Source organism: Taudactylus pleione, unplaced genomic scaffold (genome assembly GCF_031769625.1).
Source record: "Taudactylus pleione unplaced genomic scaffold, aTauple2 ptg000080l, whole genome shotgun sequence".
NCBI lineage: Eukaryota > Metazoa > Chordata > Amphibia > Anura > Myobatrachidae > Taudactylus > Taudactylus pleione.
In genome coordinates this window covers 2,623,398-2,635,168 of record NW_028284482.1, presented here as the reverse complement: position 1 = coordinate 2,635,168, position 11,771 = coordinate 2,623,398, and the positions used below count along the sequence as shown (strand labels likewise).

At 42.8% G+C, this 11,771-nt stretch overlaps 1 pseudogene; it reads right to left on the bottom strand.

The window, feature by feature from the left end:
- Nucleotides 1-8,239: 8,239 nt before the first annotated feature.
- On the bottom strand, nucleotides 8,240-10,928 carry LOC148532245 (SPOC domain-containing protein 1-like; annotated as a pseudogene).
- Between the last annotated feature and the right edge of the window lie 843 nt (nucleotides 10,929-11,771).

Below are 11,771 nucleotides of genomic sequence, written 5' to 3'. Positions count from 1 at the left end.
CCTCTATATACCCCTGCCTACACCTTCTAATATCCTGCCTATAAACCTCTAAGGATGACGCTATTTTGCGTACACAGTCATACAGTAAATAAAGACTCCAGACCTAGAACCTGTGGTTCCAAAGCACAAATTATTATTCAAGTAAAAGTACAGCAGTTACACGCTATGATCCTCATATAATCTTAGCGCAAAGAGATTATACAGACCCAAGTACAATTATACATACGCAGCTCTCTCTTGTGCAGATGTAGGCATCAGCAAGAAACCCCTCGTCAATCAGCATTCAGCACGAAGACTAGGAACCCAGGGTCAGAGCACACATATTTACACCCCCCAGAAATAAACAACACAATAGAGAAGTTTGTTGCTAATACCATTGGTCCTAAAGGAGAGGGCATATGTTACAAGGCATTTAACAGGTTGGTTCAGATAGACATGATCCAGCCTCTAACAACTGGTGGTCTCTGGTTTCCCGCCCCATGCAAATCCTAACAGTTGTTCATATAATGTACATTTTGTTGCTTGAAGTCACTGCGGTCCATAAGCTGAGAATGCATGTTGCGATCTCTCCATCGATATTACCGGAATACTGTTGAGAGAGTACGCATCAGTACAATACCAAACATGGCTTACTTATCACGTATAAAACCTTAGTTATGTAATGTATGAGTATGTAGGCTTTGATGTAAAGACGCTAGTTAACTTGGGGCAGATGCGTGTGCGTGAAGCTAATATTCAGCGTTTTCATACAGGGTCTTATGCATTCGCTAATATGCGACTAGTTAACAGCGCAATTGTGCGTATTAATGTGTGTATGAGAACACCTAGCAGTGTGGAATGCTGAACATTATAGTTCCATGACTTGCTCATGCCCCAGCAGCCCCCACCCTTTTCAGGCTCCAAAATACTGGTCTTTGTTCTCCCAAGGCCTGTGTGGATGCAAATTAGCACAGCTACAAGACCCAAACCTCAGATAACACTCTTGGCTTTGAAGGTATTTTATTGTAGGAAGCCTGCTAATGTAAGGTGCTACAAACGACCCTCTTGCTGTTTTCGAGCAGGGCCACCTGGAGTGAGAGCAGACGTTATGTCCATGAAGCTTGTCTTCACAGGCTAGTTGTCACATGGCCATTTGCTCTGTTTAGCTAATGCAATCCAATTTTGACATACTGTACAGCCATTTGTGAATATATCCTTTAGGGGAATTATAATAATATACACACTTTATCCAGAGCACCCAAACTACGTAAAGTCATGAAATGGGCTTTTGATGAATCGACGTAACTTATGGCGATGGTCACAGATGCATTCGCATGATGCTAATAGTAATATCGCCACATGCAACTAAAGTGTGAGTTTATCTTAAATGGCGCTTAGGCGGCCATTCGCAAAATGGCGTCTTGCGATCTAATTTCCAAGATGGCGTCTTGCGGCCAGTCGCAAGATGGCGTCGCTGCGATCCAATTTTAAACTGATCTTGTCTCAGTCAATAATCCAGCTTCGACAGCACCAAGGGGAGGCTTAGACCATTTTTGTATCGACCTTTTGACCCTGTCAAACCTTCACCAATGTCGACCTTTACTGTATCGACATTTTGTTCCTGTCGACCTATTGCCTGTCTAACATCTATTGTCTATCTTGACATTGTCTATCTAATTCCTGTTTATCATTTATACCAAACCCCTTCTCATATTCATCTCTTAAGCACTTTAAGTAACATGATCCATTTTTTTTATTGTTTTGATTTAGATATTGTTCATTGTTTTATCTGCAGTCTTTGTGGTGGGGTTTCACTTTTGTGCGCCATCTGATTGCCAGGCAATGGAGGTGGATCTATTCGTATAATGTACCAGCTTCTCTACTGAAGTTGAGCACGCGTTGCTGATGGGTTTGCGGATGGTTGGCCGCATTACACGCACTGGGTGCTTTATAAGGTAAGACATTTGTTATATTGCTGTTCCCTGAATACGGCTTGACATTGACCCGAAACGGTGGAAGACATGGGTGATTTAGCCTGATTGATCTACTTAAGCATTGCACCACGGGGTATAGAAATGAGGACTCCAGACAGGCAGATACTGGTAAAGCAGTGTCTTTTTAATGATAGCAGACACTGCACCTTAGCATATGTAAGGTTAGGCCTGGACACACACAGGCACATAACAGAAAATAAACAAACATAAAAGTCTCAGCACTCCTTGTGCTAATCAGTCAGCAGTGGCTTGGGTATGCTCTCCCAGCATAGCCCTTGGACCCTGGCACTACAACACTGTGTCCCTACTTCCTGGCTGCTACTCAGCATCAGGGCAACAAGCATCAGGTGTGTGAGAGTTTTAAGCCCTTCCTGTGCTCCAGTCATTACTCCAGCTTGGTCTGTGTAAATGTGAAAACCTGGAATTCCACACCTTAACTGCTAATGCAGAATGCACAGGTTTCACTCCAGCCTTGGAGGGATCTGATTCCACCAGAATGTGGGTAATTCAGGTGAGAGGCAATCCCTATAATATATATATATATATATATTAGGGGTGAGTGGGTTCAGATTTCTGAAATCCGAACCCCCCCGATCCGAGGCAGATCCGAGTCAGGCTCGACTTTTCCCGCCTGACTCGGATCTGAAATCGAGGCAAAACGTCATCATCCCGCCTTCCGGGTCTCGCAGGTTTTGGATCCTATATAAGCTACCCGCATCGGCGCCATTTTCTCACTCGGCTGTGGACAGTGAAGAGGGAGGGTGGGAGTTAGGGCTGGCTGGGCTGTGTAGTGTAGTGTAGTGCAGAGTAGTGTTGTGTTGTGCTGTGCTGTGCTGCTGTTGTCCACTACTTCAAAGTCCATAGGGGCTGGCTGTGTTGTGCTGTGCTGCTGTTGTTAATAGGGGCTGTGTCCACTACTTCAAAGTCCATAGGGCCTGGGTGGACTGTGTTGTGCAGTCAGTTCTCCATAGGGGCTGTGTCCACTCCAAAGTCCTGTGCAGTGTCCCAGTCCTAAAGGGGTGCTGTAGTGTTGTCCAGGGGGTGCTCTGTCCATCAGGGGTGCTCCCCCCAAGTGCTAAAAAAATAATATATTTTCTGTGTTTGTGACTTGTGTGCACTGTGGCTGCACGTGCATCAACAAAGGAGCAGCGCCAAGCGTGCGCCTGTGTCCCATAAGTAAAGAGCCAGCTGGCTCATTTCTTAAAGGGTGGTGTAACCCACAAAGTGCACTACTCTCCAGCAAAAATAAAAAAATATTTTCTGTGTTTGTGTGCGCTTTAGCTGCACGTATATATCAATATAACATAAATGGAGGACCAAACTTTCTCTGATAAAAATAAAATAGGGAAAGATCAAGAACCACTTCCTCCTAGTGCTGTTGCTGCTGCTGGGAGTTGTTCATGATCCCATAGAGGAAGTAGGAACACCACCACTTTTACTAAACAATTGACCCTCCAACAGTCCCTAGCGATGAGGATGAAGTACGACAGCAGTCATCCTGAAGCAAAACGTATAACTGAGGCCTTGACTGCTATGTTGGTGTTAAACGTGGGTCCGGTATCCGGCATTAGTGCAGTGGGATTTAGACAATTGATGGAGGTAGTGTGTCCCCGGTTCCAAATCCCATCTAGATTCCATCTGCATCCTCAAAGCAGCAGCGACAAGCATGCTTCTGTCTGTTAAAGGGTGGTGTAACCCTCAAAGTGCGCTCCACAAACAATAAAAAAATTCTTTTTTTTTTTTCGGTCTTTGTGAAATGTGTGGGTTGTAGCCGCACCTGCATCCTTAAAGCAGCAGCGACAAGCGTGCGTCTGTCTGTTAAAGGGTGGTGTAACCCTCAAAGTGCGCTCCACAATCAATAAAGATATTCTTTTTTTTTCTGTCTTTGTGAATTGTGTGGGCTGTAGCCGCACTTGCATCCTCAAAGCAGCAGCGACAAGCGTGCGTCTGTCTGTTAAAGGGTGGTGTAACCCGCAAAGTGCGCTCCACAAACAATTAAAAAATTCTTATTTTTTTTTCTGTCTTTGTGAAATGTGTGGGCTGTAGCCGCACCTGCATCCTTAAAGCAGCAGCGACAAGCATGCGTCTGTCTGTTAAAGGGTGGTGACACCCTCAAAGTGCGCTCCACAAACAATAAAAATATTCTTCTTTTTTTTTTCTGTCTTTGTGAAATGTGTGGGCTGTAGCCGCACCTGCATCCTTAAAGCAGCAGCGACAAGCGTGCGTCTGTCTGTTAAAGGATTACATCGGTGACAGCATCCAAGTAGGCATGTCAGACAGTCCGTACCTATACTGGCAGGAAAAAGAAGCATTTTGGAGGTCCCTGTACAAACTGGCTCTATTTTACCTGAGTTGCCCCCCCTCCAGGGTGTACTCCGAAAGAGTGTTTAGTGCAGCCGGGAACCTTGTCAGCAAAAGGCGTAGGACGTTGCTTCCACAAAATGTGGAGAAGATGATGTTCATAAAATGAATTATCATCTCTTCCAGGGAGACCAGCCTCCAGAACGTACAGAGGGACCTGTGGTTGTGGATTCCAGCGGGGACGAATTAATACTCTGTGAGGATGAGGATGTACACAACACTGAAGAGGGTGAGGAATCGGAGGATGAGGACGACATCTTGCCTCCGTAGAGCCAGTTTGTGCAGGGACAGATTAATTGCCAGCTTGTTTTGTGGGGGCCCAAATGAACCAATCATTTCAGCCACAGTCGTGTGGCAGACCCTGGCGCTGAAATGTTTGGTTTGTTAAAGTGTGCATGTCCTATTTATACAACATAAGGGTGGGTGGGAGGACAATTCCATCTTGCACCTCTTTTTTTTCTTTGAATTATGTACTGTTTGGGGCCTAGTTTTTCAAACTGCCATCCTGTCTGCCACTGCAGTGTCACTCCTAGATGGACCACGTGTTTGTGCCGGCCACTCGTATCTCTTAGCATAGTCATCCAGCTACCTCGGTGCAACCTTTTGGATATAAAAACACTATTGTGAGGTGTGAGATGTTCAGAATAGACTGGAAATGAGTGGAAATTAAGGTTATTGAGGTTAATAATAGCATAGGAGCAGAAAAACACACAAATTCTGTGATTTTAGCTGTTTTTATGCTTTTTTAAAAAAAAATACAGATCCAAAACACAAAACCCAGAACCCAAAACACGGAAGGGTGGTTTTGGCAAAACCAATCCAGATCCAAAACACGAAGAAAGATCCAGATCCAAAACCAAAACACGAAAAGTGGCCGGTGCACACCCCTAATATATATATATATATATATATATATATATATAAAATAGATATATGGTTATTGCGCCAACCCAGTAAAGTTCTCCTCTATGCAATATTACTATTCAAAGATAAATATATGACAACTAAAAAAAATGGTATAGAACATTAGGTTAGATGCCCTTACAATAAACCTGTGTACATATAGTTAGTTCAAGCACCTGGCGTGTTGCAGAAAACAGACTTTTTAAGTAATTTATATAGCAGCTTGTTTAGTGAAATAAAAGTGTGTAAGTGCAATTAAATAAAAAATACATTAGTGTTGACTTCCACAAGTGACATTTATAAAAAAAAATGTATTAATACATATAACAAACATATAACAAATAGCACAGTAGACCAGCACCTAGTTTTAGCGGCGATGGGTTAATTTCTAGCTTGTGCAAAACAGTGCTAAAAAGTGCCGTGTGCTGTGCAAAATATATACAGTATCTGGTTGTTCAGTAGAAAATTAATATCTTAGTAAAAGATAGACATACATATAAATCTTATCTCTTAAAATATCCAAAGTTCATACACATATATACACAGAGGAAATAACATTTTTAAAAACGATATGGAATTTAAAAAAAAAAAAACCTATTTTATTATATATATATATATATATATATATATATATATATATATATATATTCCGTATATATTTACTAGCTACCAGTTCTGGCTTCGCACAGGAGCATTTGCATCTCGCCACACCTCCCTGCATCTCATAACAACCTCCTGCTTCTCACTAATGCCCCCTGCATTTCACCACAGCATCCTATATTTCGCCACGGCATCCTATATTTCACCACGGCTCTCAGCATCTCACCACAGCATCCTATATTTCACCACAGCCCCTTGCATCTCACCAGAGCCCCTGTTTCTCACTCCTGCTTCTTACCACATCCCCCATGCATCACACCATATGCCTCAACATCTCACCACAACCCCCTGCTTCTCACTCCTGCCCCCTGCATTTCACCAGTGTTCACCACAACCCCCACTGCTGCTGGGAAGAGCAGGAGTATCATGGATGAGAAATTTGTATTGCAGCTACCGTAAGCATTACCAGCAGCAAGTCCCTGGGGCTGGGGCACCTATACATATTTCTGCAGCCTCCATGCGCACCCCTACCCTGCTGCTAAAAATGGCGATGAGCAATGTCCTCTGCACAATGTACCCTGTATTTCCTGGGCTTCCTGATCAGCTTCCTCGCCGAGGTACCTCCTGTTCACCAAGGGAATGTGGCTGAATGCAGGGGCATCAGAATGATTTTATTTGGGGGGGGGGGGGGCGACAACAACATAAAATCGTTCCAGCACCGCCCCCACCCAGTTGACTATGACCATGTTTCCCAGTCTAACAATGAGTGGATTTAAAAACCACAGGGAATAAAGGAGGGTATTGGAATAAAACAGAAGATTTAAAATCTGTAACTAACCTAATTTTCATAACATTCACTACTTTTCTTATTAAACACCTTCCTGTATGGGTTTATGCTGTATTATGTAGTCCTTAATGGGTTAATCTAAAATAGTTCAGTTTTAATTTAATTAATCTGTGGATTGTAAAGAATTTCAGTGGAGAGCTTCTATAAGTGAGATCAGCAGGGTTCAAGAGTACATTCAATATTTGCATAGCTAGAAATGAACACCAAATGTTGTCTGGAGGAAGATTAATTAACTTGAGATTTACAACTGTGATCTGAACTCAATAAATCAATCTAAGTTTACAGGTAAAACAAAATATAATTTTTGTAGTAACAACTTTGTTGTAAATGTAAACATGGACTCCAGAATGTACTGTACACATTGAAATATTGTTATACTAATAATAATTGTATTACCTATTGTGTTTGCTATATGCATTGCAATTCATATTTAAATTATCCCTATACTCAATCACACCTCACTTGACCAAATTATTACTAACATGATTATTATTATAATTTACTTATATACAGAGATGAGCGGGTCCGATTCCCAGAGAACCGGACCCACCCGAACTTCGAGGATCATTGGCAGATACGAGTCAGCTCGGGTTTTCCCGCCTGACTCGGATCTGAAAATGAGGCAAAACGTCATCATCCCGCTGTCGGATTCTCACGGGTTTTGGATTCTATAAAGGTCCCGCGATTCGCCACCATTTTTCATTCCGGCTGTGGAGAGTGAAGAGAGAGGTAGCTGGGAGCTCTGAGCTGTGCTGTTGCTATATTGTCAATACTTAATACTTGTTACTGGCGGGCTGTTGTCATGTCCACAGGGGCTGTCTGGTTGTCGTTGTCCTGTCCATAGGGGCTGGCTGTCTGTCGTTGTCCTGTCCATAGGGGCTGGCTAGCTGTCATTGTCCTGTCCATAGCGGCAGGCTGGCTGTAGTGCTGTGTTGTCCTGGGGGTGCTCTGTCCTTCAGGGGTGCTCTTCGCCCACCCCAGTGTGAAAAAAATTAAAAAAATTAGTGTTAGCCACACTTGTCATCAGTGAAGGGGTGCTGTGCTGCTATCAAGGGGCTGCTCCCTCTTTTCAGGGGTTCACCTCAGTGTTTAAAAAAAATAAAATAAACAATTTTTTTGTGTGCCTGTCAGCCACACCTGGCTGTCACTGTCATCGGTGTAGCTGCGCAGGGGTGCTGTGCTCCTGTCTGTCGAGGGGCCTGTGCCCAAAATAATAAACAATTTTTATTGTGTGCGTGTAAGCCACACCTGGCTGTCACTGTCATCGGTGTAGCTGCGCAGGGGTGCTGTGCTGCTGTCTGTCAAGGGGCTGCATGAATATTGCAATGAAAACTTTTTTTTACGTTATTGGGTTACAAAAGGTTTTTTTTTATCTTAACCGTAGCAGAAATGTTATCCTAACAGCTTATAAAGTTATATGCTCTAAAAAACTAAAGCTTATATTTATTTACAAACCTATAGAGTGCACATCCTAAATTCTAAAACTGTTCTATTCAAAAACGTAAACAAAAGCAAATATTATAAGTCTAGTGTGTTATAGTGTGTTAGTATGATGTTAGAATGTAGAAGGCCAAACATTGGATGGACCACACATGGCTGATTGATCAACCATGGTGACTGGATTAGTGTAATAAGGGAAAGGAGGCTTTAAACTGGGTGTCATGTTATGAGTTGGCCATATGGGGTATGTTGCTGTTAAGGGATCAGGCTGGTTATCAGTGGACACATTATTATTATAGTTGTTGTTATTTTGGGTTGCCATCTCCTGAAGGGTGTTTACCAAAAGACAGAGACTACCTATCAGCTCAGGCATAGACACTTCCTGAGGAACAGAGCTCTGCTCTCTGGAGGGAAGTCAAATAGGTGGGAGCCCCTGTTCCAACATCTGTACTATCTCCACATCATCTATCTATTATAGATGAAAAAAAATGTTATCGGGGACATCTAGCTCCTCTTTCTGTACCCTGCTCACCCTTTTTGTACAGGAAGTCCAGTATGGATGGTTTGGAAGAAGAAGTTATAGACAAAAGTTTGGTATTCCTGCGTACTGGAGTTTAGTGGCCGGGGTATGCAGCACTTAGATAAGAGGGTGCCAGCCCTCTTGGGGGATAATAGTAATAGTGTAGTATCTATTGCGCTTCCCCTTGTGGTGTAGTAATGGTGTCTAGTGGTTAATGGATATTCAACCCCTGGTGGTGTATGGATATACTCTTACCATAAGTTGAATGAGGTACTATATAAATTGAGCTCCACTGAGCGATATGACAAATGTTTAATAGGGTATAAACATGAACATAAATGTAAATCAGCTTCACAATGGTATGCTGCGGTGGTATGGTATGGTAAGAATATATCCATACACCACCAGGGGTTGAATATCCATTAACCACTAGACACCATTACTACACCACAAGGGGAAGCGCAATAGATACTACACTATTACTTTGGAAGAAGAAGGTCTAGCAACAAATGGGGATGGTCATTGTCAAGACCTGGTCCCCCCAGTCGGTGTAGTCTGGGAGGTATTGGTTGGCATGCAGGCAGCGGAATAACAAAGTCCTCCATGTTGTCTGTGCTCACTATTCCGTATTTCAGTTTGCGATTCAGGTAGGAATAAAGTCAGCTACAGAACACAGAATCACTGGATGTCTTAGTGCATTCAGGCCAGATATGATCCATGAATTTCTAGACAGATTCCGGACAGATGAATCCTTTGCTTGTGATAATCTTTGGCAATTCCTGGCAAAGGTGGGTGTCATTGCCAGACACTTTGAAGGCTGTAACTTTGAACTGCTTTATAGAAAACATGTGAATGAAACCTTTCCACACTTTAGAACATGATGGAGAAATCCCTTGAAGTTCAGCACATAGAGCATCTTTTTTCATGTTCTCTGAGGCCTCTCCTGACTGTGAAGAAAGATTCTCCACACTGTAGTCTTCCATTGTGACTTTTTAATGGTGATTTCAATGTTGTTCACTGGCTGAGATCCATTTCATCTGAGGGTTGGGTTTTCACCATGCAAATGAGACAATTCAAATCCAGAAGGTGACTCATATTTAGCCGTGGTGTCAGTCTCTCTTTTGGCAGAATTTGCATAATCTTGGGGGCACCATGGTGAATCAGACAGATCCTCCAGGGTAAACATCTGATCTGGTGTTGTATCTATTTCTATTAGACCTTTATGTGCGAGTTTAGTCATCTGCTGCTTGTGGTGGAGCTCTTTTTCTGCTTTCTTAATGATCTCCAGAGTATGCTGTCTCTCTTGGTTTCTCCAATTTGTCAGCTCCAGTCCGGCCATTTCTGTTGGGCTCAACTGAACAAGACATTGTGCGGTGATCTCCCCTAGTACCACACGGTGAAAGAAAATCTTATTTTTTGGATCTATCAGATTGAAGAGGAGACTTCTGTACTTCTTTTTTGTACCTCACACCAGTATTATACAATTTGTTGTAAATTTCATTCTCTACATTCTTTGCCAATTTTTTCAATGTTTCCAGATGCACATCAAGATTTTTGTCTCCTGAACTCTCTTCAGCAGAACTTCATATAACGTCTGTACTGCGGTGGTCCAAATCTCTTTAAGTGACTTACCTGAAGCCAGCATCATGGAGGAGAGAGTCTTCATTCTTTTTCACATTTTCTATTTTGACTTTCCTATGGGCTGTGATACGTTTAGGGTTTCTGGACTCGCCAACAGGTCTCTTGAACTTTTTGTATCGAGCATAGTGGTTAAGTGTGTCTGAGATTGTTCTCCATCCTCTTCACGTATTATGTCACCATCATCATGGATGAGAATGTGCTCTCCCTCACCCATCTGGTCAGAACAACTCTCCAGCTCATCCAGTATCTGTACTTCTGTGGAATCTGCATTCCAGTATCCTAGCAGCTGGCAAGTTTGGTCTTCTTTCTTAGTTTTAAAAGGAGAGACTCTGTTCATCATCCAGCATATCTTCTCCATCACTGAGGAATTGTTCAGATTAAGTGCTTCACATTTTTAGAAATATGATTATCCAGAGAATGCACTGTCTGCCATTTCACACGAGGAGATTTCAGCATGGAGATAAACTGTACATCGGGATTAGGATCAGACAAGGTGTTAAATGGAGTTTCTACCACAAACTTCTCAAATAATCCCAATGGGATGTAACACAGCAAGGTTAGCTGGATCCACATAAAATGGTTTTTCCATTTTCTCACTTTCTTGATAGAACTGCACACCGCTTTCTCCGGAGCTGTCACACATAATAAACCAGCTGTGTCAGCGCGGCCACCGCTTCTATAGGCCTCTCTTGAATAATAAAAGTGTTTCCTGATTTGCCATGTTTGAAGTTGAACCGCCATGTGTTTGTGCCACCCACTGCTGCCGCTTAGTCAGCCAGCTAGCTTGGTGCAAATTTTGGGCCTAAACTGGATGAAAACAATATAGTGAGATGTGAAGTGGTCAAAATTGCCTGGAAATGAGTGGAAATAAATGTTACTGAGGTTAATAATACTGTAGGAACAAAAAAGGCCCATTTTATGTGATTTTAGCTGTTTTTATGAAAAAATCCAGATCCAAAACCAAAACCGAAAAACAAAACACGTAGGTGAGGTTTTGGCAAAACCCATCCAGACCTAAAACCAGGGGAGATCCAAATCCAAAACCTCATTGCACATCTCTACTTATATAGCACCAGTATATAACCTGAAATCTTAACAATAATTCACAATGTTAAAGAAAATCACCTTTAACAATAAAGGGAAAATTTACTGCTGAAAAATGTAAAATTGCCAACATGCAGGGCTGGATTAAAACTTGTTGGGGCCCCAGGGCAACTAAGTTGTAGGGGCCCCCTTCAAGCCACATGAAGCTTAACCCACTCCCCCAGCCACAAGGAACCCCCCAATCCCCCCTCCCCCACTCCACCCCCCCAAGCCACACAGAGCCCTACTGCCTTCATCCCGCCTCTGATTGCTCACCTTTGTCATCCTCCCGATTCTGAAAGAGCTACTGCGGTGCTCCATAGTCCTTTCATAAGCATCACTGACATGATGTGTCACGTGATGCCGATGAGGGGACTTAGGGCCTGATTCAGAGCTGAACGCT